The sequence below is a fragment of the Schistocerca nitens genome, chromosome 6 (genome assembly GCF_023898315.1).
Source record: "Schistocerca nitens isolate TAMUIC-IGC-003100 chromosome 6, iqSchNite1.1, whole genome shotgun sequence".
NCBI lineage: Eukaryota > Metazoa > Arthropoda > Insecta > Orthoptera > Acrididae > Schistocerca > Schistocerca nitens.
The window spans coordinates 633,908,018-633,918,990 of record NC_064619.1 but is presented as its reverse complement, the minus strand read 5'-3'; the positions used below and the strand labels follow the sequence as shown (position 1 = coordinate 633,918,990).

The window sequence follows — 10,973 nt, the reverse complement described above, 5'->3', positions numbered from 1 at the left end:
AGTCCGGAGCCGCGCTGCTGCTGCGGTCGCAGGTTCGAATCCTGCCTCGGGCATGGGTGTGTGTGATGTCCTTAGGTTAGTTAGGTTTAAGTAGTTCTAGGGGACTGATGACCACAGCAGTTGAGTCCAATAGTGCTCAGTGCCATTTGAACCATTTTTTGTTACTGAAAAATGTATCAAAATCCCTACAGCAGTTCTGAGATTCGCCTTCACATAGTGAAGGAACAACGCGGAGACTGACTTTAATTTATGACATTCACAGATATTTAGTGATGTTAACGAATTTCTCTTGTCCAGGAATGCTTTTCTTGCTACTGACGGTCTTCAGTTCATGTTCTGCTTGCCGTAATAATAAAACAGCTCTCCTAGAGTCTCATTTCGTAATCTGATTTCTTCAGCATCACCTGATTTATTTCGACTACATTCCACTACTGTCGTTCACCTTCTAACCTCTTTCCAGGCCACTATGCTTTGCGTTCGACTGTTGTTCCAAACTCTTTGCCGTCTGTGACTTACAATGTCATCGGCTAATTTCTAAGATTTATGTCTTTTCCTTGCATTTTAAATTCCTTTCTAAACGTCTCGTTCGTTTCACGGATGTTCCAGGTATGGGTTGAATAAAAGCCTTCAAACTCGACTACTCCTGCCCTTTCATGTCATTCGACTATTTTAACTGCAGTCACACTCCTGTTCAAGTTGTGATTAACATTTCCCCCTGCCTGTCTTATATCTTTTTCTTTCTGACTTTACAGAGAGTGTCGTTAAGTCGGTACTGTGAAACGCTTTTCCCCTGTACCACGAAATAACACTATACGCCGTCTGTGAGTCATCCACTATCACCCTGTGATTGCACAATGCAGGATGGCAAGATGCTGGCGTGGCGGAGCCGGCAGTTTGCCTGAAAGCCCGTGGGGTCTCGCCAAGTAGCTGAAGCGTGGCAGCTGCTGCTGTCAGCGGGGGGGGGGGGGGGGGGGGGGAGGGGCCTTGAGAAGCTGTGCTGGGCGGCTTACCGTGCGATTGGCCTGTTCTCCTTCTCAGGATCCGACGTCTCGAACGCTGCTGCTGACAGGTTCGGAGTCCATTGGTGTAACTTTGTACCGGCGTTACTTCACGCACTCGCTGCCTGTTTTCTTTCTTACGCCACAGTTGGAAGTAAAAGGATGACATTTCAACTATTACAGGGTCTACTGATAGGTAAAACTGACACAGTTTATAGTACAGGGTAGTAGAGGCAAAAAGTTGTACCAATTATGTGTCCGCAATCAAGTCTTACGTGTCATAATTGCTCATTTTTGTTACAAGTCATCACTGGAAATTGGAAATTTGTGGTAAGGAGTATGGAACCGAACTGCTGAGATCATCGGTGCCTAGGCTTAGGCACTACTTAAAATAACTTACGCTAAGGACAACACACACACCCATTCCCGAGGGAGGATTCGAACCTCCGATGGGGGGAGCCGCGTGAACCGTTACAAGACGCCTGAGATCGCGTGCTACTCCGTGCAGCGCCGACACTGGATTCAGTATGTACTGTCTCACATCGGACTTCGGAGAGTGGAGTTAATCTATTTTCTTCAGACTTATACACACTGAAGGTCAGTGTCCGGAAATCGGTATCCTACAGCACTGCCATTCAGTTCTCAGAAATCCTGGAAGAAAATTGCCTTTGAAGAGTAGAATTCTGAGCTCGGTTAAGAACAACACATTTATAATATGAATGTGCGATGTCTGTTCTTTCTGACATGTCCGAAAGAACAGGTACCACACGTGCATATAATCTGATAGGCCTAGCATGGCAACGAATCCACCTTCATCAGTGCGGATGTACAAATACGCCCGACCTCCTGTGGGAAACTCGGAAGAGCCAATATGGACGAAATGGATAGGGGCAGCGGATAGGTGGCGCTCGATGGGGTGTGGATCGGGCATGATGTGAGCAAAGACAGTCTGTGCAGCGGCGGTAACACTGTGCTGCGGATGGCGCAGTGGTTACCGCACCTGCTTATTAACCAGGAGATCTCGGTTTAGCATCCCGTTGAAGCACATATTTTCACTCGTTGCGCCGATTCCGTGTAATATCCCAATGCAGCTGACAGCAGCGATCCTTCCCTTTCCTTTCTTCGCCTCTCCACCTTCAATTTACATATAACAGTACATTTGTTTGTTGATTAAAGTCTCCGTCAGTAGGTGAGAGCTTAACGTATTAAATTTTAATCTTAATGTCGCTTCTCTGAATCTCCCAAGAAATCAATTTTTTACTTTTAGTGGAAGTTCACATCAATTAAGAAATGCCAATGTTATGTAAGAAATGTTGAATCATGATTTTTAATTAAAAAAACCTTTTTAATTTTAATTGCTATTTGAATACAAATTAGGTATTAAGAGTAAATTAAAATTTGATACAAAAGTATGAAATATCGAACAGAAAATATAATACATTTTTGTAACTAGGGATTGAACAGTATTAGTAATATACATAATTTTCTCATATAATAAAAATACATTTCACATATCTGTATTAAATTTTAAATCGTTTCATAAGACCAGTAATTAGAGATGAAAGGCTGTTATTTTCATTAAAAAGTAATAAATGAAAATTTTAAACTAATACACTACCTGACGAAAAAACCGAAGCACCTAGCAGACATATTGGGATGTCAGCGTAACTTCGTACATGTACACTCCATGGATGGGTAGGTAAACGAGTAGTCTATAACGTAACTTAAATTTATGGGCAGTATTTTCATAATTTTTCATAATTTTGCGAGAGAAGGTACTCAAAGTCAATGAATCGTTTGTATCAGGGAAAGCAGTGATGCCGAGAAAGTTACATCATGCAACATATTTAAAGGAACATATGCTGTGCGCAAACTGTCATTAGTTTTAAATAGATTATTAATTATCATTTTGTAAAAGCATCTGACTGATGGGCTCTCAGATTTAACAGTTTTCAATCGGCAGAATAAAATAAATGCACTTATGAAGGGGATCCGCTTGGGGCTTTCCTTTCGGCAGACGAGGTAACCTTGCGCCGCCAAACCGAGTGCAAAGCGAGAGAAAAGACTGTTGCTGACGGACAGGAGGAGGAGGAGGAGATTAGTGTTTAACGTCCCGTCGACAACGAGGTCATTAGAGACGGAGCGCAAGCTCGGGTGAGGGAAGGATGGAGAAGGAAATCGGCCGTGCCCTTTCAAAGGAACCATCCCGGCATTTGCCTGAAGCGATTTAGGGAAATCACGCTGACGGACAGGTATACGGTGCGGATGCAAGACGGTTTCCATATTTTCAGCAGTGCTGGATATTCTCAGATAATGATAATAATCTGATATGGCAGTATCAGGTGATGGGGAAACGCCTCTGGATCAGTTGCGGAAGGCAAGAGCTTCCAAACTAATGCCAGTGGCAACAATGAGCGCGGGTACTAAGGGCATAATGGCAGCGACGAGCAAAATGGTTTGTTGCAGCAGTGGGTACCCGTCCTCAGAAGTGAAGACATCATTCAACTGCCACATTATCTCAACACCAGGAAATCACCATTTAAACGTTCAAGGTAAGGAGGATCTTACATTTATTCACATTATGATAAGTGTAGACGGCTCAGTCAGTATTGTTAAACACGTGATCCAATTTTGAACAATAGAGTAAGGTAACACATACTAATAGTTGTAGAGTGTTATTTACCTAAACAATTTCCTGTTTTCCCTATCCAAATGACTTCACGTAAAACACTACTGGCCATTAAAATTGATACACCACGAAGATGACGTGCTACAGACGCTAAATTGAACCGACAGGAAGAAGATGCTGTGATATGCAAATGATTAGCTTTTCAGAGCATTCACACAAGGTTGACACCTGTGGCGACACCTACAACATGCTGACACGAGGAAAGTTTGAAACCGATTTCTCATACACAAGCAGCAGTTGACCGGCGTTGCGTGGTGAAACGTTGTTGTGATGCCCCGTGTAAGGAGGGGAAATGCCACCATCACGTTTCCAACTTTGATAAAGGGCGGATTCTAGCCTATCGCGATTGCGGTTTACAGTATAGCGACATTTTTGCTCGCGTTGGTCGAGATCCAATGACTGTTGGCAGCATATGGAATCGGTGGGTTCAGGAGGGTAATACGGAACGCCGTGCTGGATCCCAACGTCCTCGTATCACTAGCAGTCGAGATGACAGGCATCTTATCCACATGGCTGCAACGGCTCGTGCAGCCACGTCTCGATCCCTGAGTCAACAGATGGGGACGTTTGCAAGACAACAACCATCTACACAAACAGTTCGACGACGTTTGCAGCAACATGGACTATCAGCTCTGCGTCCATGGCTGCGGTTACCCTTGACGCTGCATCACAGACAGGAGCGCCTGCGATGGTGTACTCAACGACGAACCTGGGTTCACGAATGGCAAAACGTCATTTTTTTCGGATGAATCCAGGTTCTGCTTACAGCATCATGATGGTCGCACCCGTGTTTGGCGACATCGCGGTGAACGCACATTGGAAGCGTGTATTCGTCATCGCCATACTGGCGTATCACCCGGCGTGATGGTATGGGGTGCCATTGGTTACCTCGGGCACCTCTTGTTCGCACTGACGGCGCATTGAACAGTGGACGTTACATATCAGATATGTTACGACCCGTGGCTCTACCCTTCATTCGATCCCTACGAAACCCTACATTTGAGCAGGATAATGCACGACCGCATGTTGCACGTCCTGTACGGACCTTTCTGGATACAGAAAATGTTCGACTGCTGTCCTGTACAGCACACTCTCCAGATCTCTCACCAATAGAAAACGTCTGGTCAGTGGTGGGCGAGCAACTGGCTCATCACAATACGCCAGTCACTACTCTTGATGAACTGTGGTATCGTGTTGAAGCTGCATGGGCAGCTTCACCTGTACACGGCATCCAAGCTCTGTTTGACTCAATGCCCAGGCGTATCAAGGTCGTTATTACGGCCAGAGGTGGTTGTTCTGGGTACTGATTTCCCAGGATCTATTGACCCAAATTGCGTGAAAATATAATCACATGTCAGTTCTAGTATAATATATTTGTCCAATGAATACCCGTTTATCATCTGCATTTCTTCTTGGTGTAGCAATTTTAATGGCCAGTAGTGTAATTTGAGTAAATGAATATGCTTTGTTTGAAGTTTACAATCACAATGTACTCTTGTTGTTGCAAACGTCGTAGGAATACGGCATTGAACGGTGCCTCAAAGCTAAAGAGCAGTGAACAAAATCAGTGGTCGTCTTTCTTATTTAAATTTACTGCCAATATGTTTCGGTTAAAGTAAATTTTCATAACTGGTTATTTTAAAGAGATCGTGATTATGACAGCTTTTTTTGGTCACACTGCACATTAGAGATTTTGGATTACTACCCACAGTGCTGCAACTCACTTACAGCCAACTTACCCACCTTGTGTCTGAGTTTGCACTAAGTTGACGTAAAAAGACGTAAACCTTTCAGTAAAAGTAAGTGATTTTCTTTAATACAAAGAACTAAAATAAAATCAAGTTCAAAATTTAATCATATTGACGTTTCCTTCAGAAATGTTGAATAACATCTGCTTCTTTAGAGCTGGCGACCAGTCATCGTAGTTTCATTTAGATATTTTCAGGGGTATGCTCATGGTAAGCGACCATCGTTCTCTTCAAGTCTCACAAAGGCCACCTACTGTTGTGGAATCTGATTGGAACCACAACGCGCTTAAGTAGTGCCTAAGGTTGGCAGTGATTTACTTTGTGTGACGATCAGACATTTGATCTATCGTGTATCGCACCCTTCGAATAACGCTGACTTTTGGTGATACAGTTCGGTAGTATGAGGTGCCTTATCACATTAGGAAAATACCTAAGGAACGGCGGTCGAAAGTTACGTTAGCATTTTGCAGTGGTAACGCCCGGTAAGATTTCGTTCCAGTCCTACTAGAGAATGTGCCAATAAGCGGACAGGCCGGTAAGCTGTCGTGTCTTGTAGTTAAAATTAGAAACCGTGCTACGATAAGATACAGTGGGTCGCTCGTACGTGAACATAAAATACTACCTCCATACACCAGCATGTCGTCTGCTGCCGTGCGGGGTGATTTGGGTGCGATGGGGAGGGGAATGCAGTAGGCATACCGCTCTCCCGGCCGTTGCTAGATCTCCAGTTCAAGTTTGTTGTTCAAGTTGTTCTTGAATTGGTTTCTCTAGGCTGAGAACTCCCACTTAAAGTACTCCTGCCAAGGACATAGACAGAGGTGTAGTCTAGAGGGTACGAAGCCCATCACCCTCTCACCCACTCAACATATCGCCAAAATGAAATCACACACGACCTAACTGCCGTATAACGAAATTGAAAGTTATTTCATTTTCACTGATATAACGAAAAAGGGATACGATCTGTCGAAAATCAACAAAGTACAACTCCTCCCGCACAGGCCATGAAGGCCCAAAGGTACCGACTGGCCGCCACGTCATCCTCAGCCCACAGGCGTCACCGGAAGCGGATATGGAGGAGCACGTGGTCGGCACACCGCTCTCCCGGCCGTAGGTCACTTTTCGCTACCGGAGCCGCTACTTCGCAATCAAGTAGCTCCTCACTTTGCCTCACAAGGGCTGAGTGCACCCCGCTTGCCAACAGCACTCGGCAGACCGCATGGTCACCCATCCAAGTGCTAGCACAGCCCGACAGCGCTTAACTTCGGTGATCTGACGGGAACCGGTGTTATCACTGCGCCAAGGCCGTTGGCTATCAATAGATTTAAATTATCAATATATCGATAGAACTTGAATCTATCTCCATTATACAAGACCAACTGTCGCACATTGTTGGCCTTACATAAGCCCAGTTATTTTGTTTTGTTAATCAGCTCAGTTCTCCTTGCGGTTGAGTGTAATATAAGTGCTGCGGTTTATTGCTTTTGTTCTGAGTGTTGTTGCGACAGTTTCTGATTGAAGGTACGATCGTAACAGGAAAGAAGAGGAAAACCAATTTCAATGCTGTTATTGTCAGTTAAAAATATGTGCTATAATAGCCTACTGAGCTCTCTATAGCAGTAGAACATTATAGGTCACGCAGGATATGGTAGCCGATACCCAGTGACCAGTTTTCGTCCAAACTGCTCGACGAGTTCATTCGTTTGTTCAGAAGGGGAGGCCGAGAAGCGTTGCCACCTTTCGGCCAGTCGGCTATGGTAGAATCGACGCGCACGCTCTACAATCTTTCTCAAATGATTTTAGAGAAAACATTGGATAAAATTGTTTCATTTCTGGTTTATTTATAGCTTTCAATGTCATGTTCATTGTGGTGTACCCACGATTTCGTTAATGGTCATAACTATGACCATTACGAGGAACTAAGACACGCGAGAAGTCCAAAAAAGTTTGCAAAGAAAGATAACAGTCGCTATGATTTTGCGTTTGGTGCACGTTACATAATACGATGCTGCGTATGAAATGTAGGTATCATGAATTTTCCTTTTCACTTGTGTGGAGGTCTCGATCGGTCACCAATCTCGAGAAAATTGATCTGAAGAAGCGCACTCACTTGCGATCGCATCGCGCCAGCGATAAAGCCAGAGTGAAATATCCACAACGTTCCTCATATTTCATAAATGGTTTGCGATATCGAAACGAGAATTTAGCAAGTGATAAAACCCAAAGAAGAGAGTATTTTTCCGTATGGGTTTTACGCAAAACTACATTATCTACCGTGTTATTCCACCAACTGCAGCCTTTTCCGATGAAAGACTATTATTTTTAAGAGTCATAGATAGCTGGTGAAAGGAAAAATACTATGAGTTTAGGAACAACATAAGTGAAGTCATCACACGCTCATTTTGTACCAAGGATGTGCATTTTCATAAGATGCTGACTTTACTTTTCTTCGGTTTCTCGCTTCATAAACTTAATAAACCACTGTTCCAGAATTTTCTCGCAATTCAATCTACACAACATGTTAGTAAGGCGAGACTGTGTAAACTCTGCTGAGTTTTGGCAAAGAAAGCAAATTTTAACATGGCAACATGGGAAATCTGTCGGTTTTACTCAAAAATCTCCAGTCGTGATACTTCTCTGAAAGCTACAAATGATTAACACAACCAGGCAAAAAAAATTCGCTGCATTTTAGGCGGAATTCTTGTTAGATACTAACCAAAGAAGAGGTGACAGATATTTCGAATGAACACCACGCAAGGGTGGGCATGAAGCCGCACCACTAAACATTTAGAAAAAATGTGAGCGTAGGCCTCAGTATAGAACGGCACTTCCCTATCAGCCCACGGCATTCCCCCAACAACGCCTGCCTACAGCCCCACCACTACCCCTCTGTCCACGCGTGCCCTGCCGTGCGCGCATCTGCCGTCCACGGTACTATGCGTGCACTATGTACTAGAGTCGCTACCTGGAGAGTCGTAGAACTTTGGGGTTGCAATATTTCAGCATTTCGCAAGGCAGCGAAGTGGTAAATGTTGTGGTTGGCAGGAGAGCCAAAAAATGGCTCTGAGCACTATGGGACTTAACATCTATGGTCATCAGTCCCCTAGAACTTAGAACTACTTAAACCTAACTAACCGAAGGACATCACACTACACCCAGTCATCACCAGGTAGAGAAAAACCCTGATCCCGCTGGGAATCAAACCCGGGAACCCGGACGCGGGAAGCGAGAACGCTACCGCACGATCACGAGCTGCGGACGGGAGAGCCAACACCGTGTTACTAGAGGAGGCCGAAATGCACGCGTTTTAGCTCACGCAGGCTGGCGTGAGGTCTGGAACAGGACAAGGAAATTAGAATTTAGAAAAACGGACGTAGCTGGTGGAATACTTAACTTTAATCCATTAATGATGAACGTCGGTCTTGACGGTACATGATTCACAATCTCAATAGTAACTGAATATGACGCCTTGCTAGGTCGTAGCAAGTGACGTAGCTGAAGGCTATGCTAAACTATCGTGTCTGCAAATGAGAACGTGAGTAGGCAGTGAACCATCGCTAGCAAAGTCGGCTGTACAACTGGGGCGAGTGCTAGGAAGTCTCTCTAGACCTGCCCTGTGGCGGCGCTCGGTCTGCAATCACTGACAGTGGCGGCACGCAGGTCCGACGTATACTAACGGATCGCGGCCGATTTAAAGGCTACCACCTAGCAAGTGTGGTGTCTGGCGGTGACACCACAGTAAACATAACTGTAAGTAACATTAAATTGAAATCAGTGTATAAAAATACACTTGGAGTGACTGTATCACCCAAATATCACGGCAATCAGCAAAAACATCGCCCAAACGGGGAAGGTCGCATCTGTTTAAAAAATTTGCTCCAAATTCAATCACTAGTAGCCCAAACTGCAAAATATGGCCCAATGTGACAATACGTACTCAGTTATTGCAAATCCAGTAAACATGAGTTCGGAAATCAATAACCCAACGTTCTTAGAGTTGCTACTAAAGATGAACAGAACACTAGAACAAAACACAAAATCACAAGAGGGAATATGTAAAGATATCAGGATACTTGACAAAAAAGCGGAGCTCTCCTGTACAAATCCGACAACAGTTTACACATGAGTTACAACCAGTTCATAAGAGGCGAGAGGCGAGGCTACGAAGCCTTGAAACTGAACAAAATAATTTAAATACGATACAACAGAAACGCAAAGTAAATACTAACACAAAATTAGCCAACATGAGTTCAAATAGTGAATCAAATCCTCGCAATGACAAAACAGAACAAACAGTGTAATGTCCAGTATCATTACACTTCATGGAGGACAACAAATCTAACATCTTGCAATGCCAAACCGTAAAGAACACGAACAAATGGCTATTATTTCAAGTAATGTAAGTAGAAACTCAGATAACATTTTACCTGTTCTTCACGAACGAGGAAATGTAAAGATTTGAAACGGCATACATACGATCGTGTAAGAATAATAGAACAACAGCTTACCCACAGAGAAAGAAAACGCAAGTCGAACAATTTTGTTCATTCATATTTATGCTTCGATCCTTTCGGTATTTGTATGCATCCGTTGCATTTATGTGATATTTTGCGAGAACAAAATTTCACTCGGAGTCGAAACAGTGAACAGCCTTACCAGCATAGCAAAGAAGTTTTGTGAATACAGAAAGGTTACAGGTAACAGTTACGATTACAAATATTTGCATTCAGTCGACTTAGGCGATTATTTTCTTGTACAAAAATGCAACTACATACAAGACAGTGAGCAGTCTGTGTGCTGTTATACTGAGCATTTGACAAACGGTTCAAATGGCTCTGAGCACTATGGGACTTAACATCTGAGGTCATCAGTCCCCTAGAACTTAGAACTACTTAAACCTAACTAACTTAAGGATGTCACGCACATCCATGCCCGAGGCAGGATTGGAGCCTGCGACCGTAGCGGTCGCGCGGTGCCAGACTGAAGTGACTAGAACCGCTCGGCCACAGCATTTGACAAAAATAATTAGTAAATGAAGTGGCAGTATCAATTCCATGCATTTTACTACGTTTAGAAGTAGGTGGGGAATTACACATTTTTAGATACGGCAGTAGGCGAACGATGCCTCCTCGAGCTGGGTGTTAGTTATTTTTCTTGGGACACTCGTCGTTTACTACTACCCTCTTTTAAGTACAAGGAACTTTCTTCTACTATCGTAATGTAAATATGTTGAAAGTAATTTTAGTGACTTGTGAGCTGTGATTAAGAATGTGTCACATTGGCTACACCGTACATCCTGATACTAGCAAACTGAAAACTTCGATTACAGACATTTCGTGACAGTAACAAAATTTGACTCGGTTGAAAAATATTGAAATGAAAAATTACTCGCGTTTTATAAATATTCGATCCCGTTAGGAAAAACGTAAAGAAAAACAAGCAGCATTTCATTGAATTCCGACCGCGGCATATTCGTAACAATACGTGACAGGAGCAATGCACTACAGAACCCTGACTTGCAATTCTGGCAGTAAACAGTGA

General features: G+C 43.6%; 1 pseudogene; it reads right to left on the bottom strand.

Moving 5' to 3' along the window:
* Nucleotides 1–6,627: 6,627 nt before the first annotated feature.
* LOC126263995 (5S ribosomal RNA) lies at nucleotides 6,628–6,745 on the bottom strand (annotated as a pseudogene).
* Nucleotides 6,746–10,973: the final 4,228 nt, after the last annotated feature.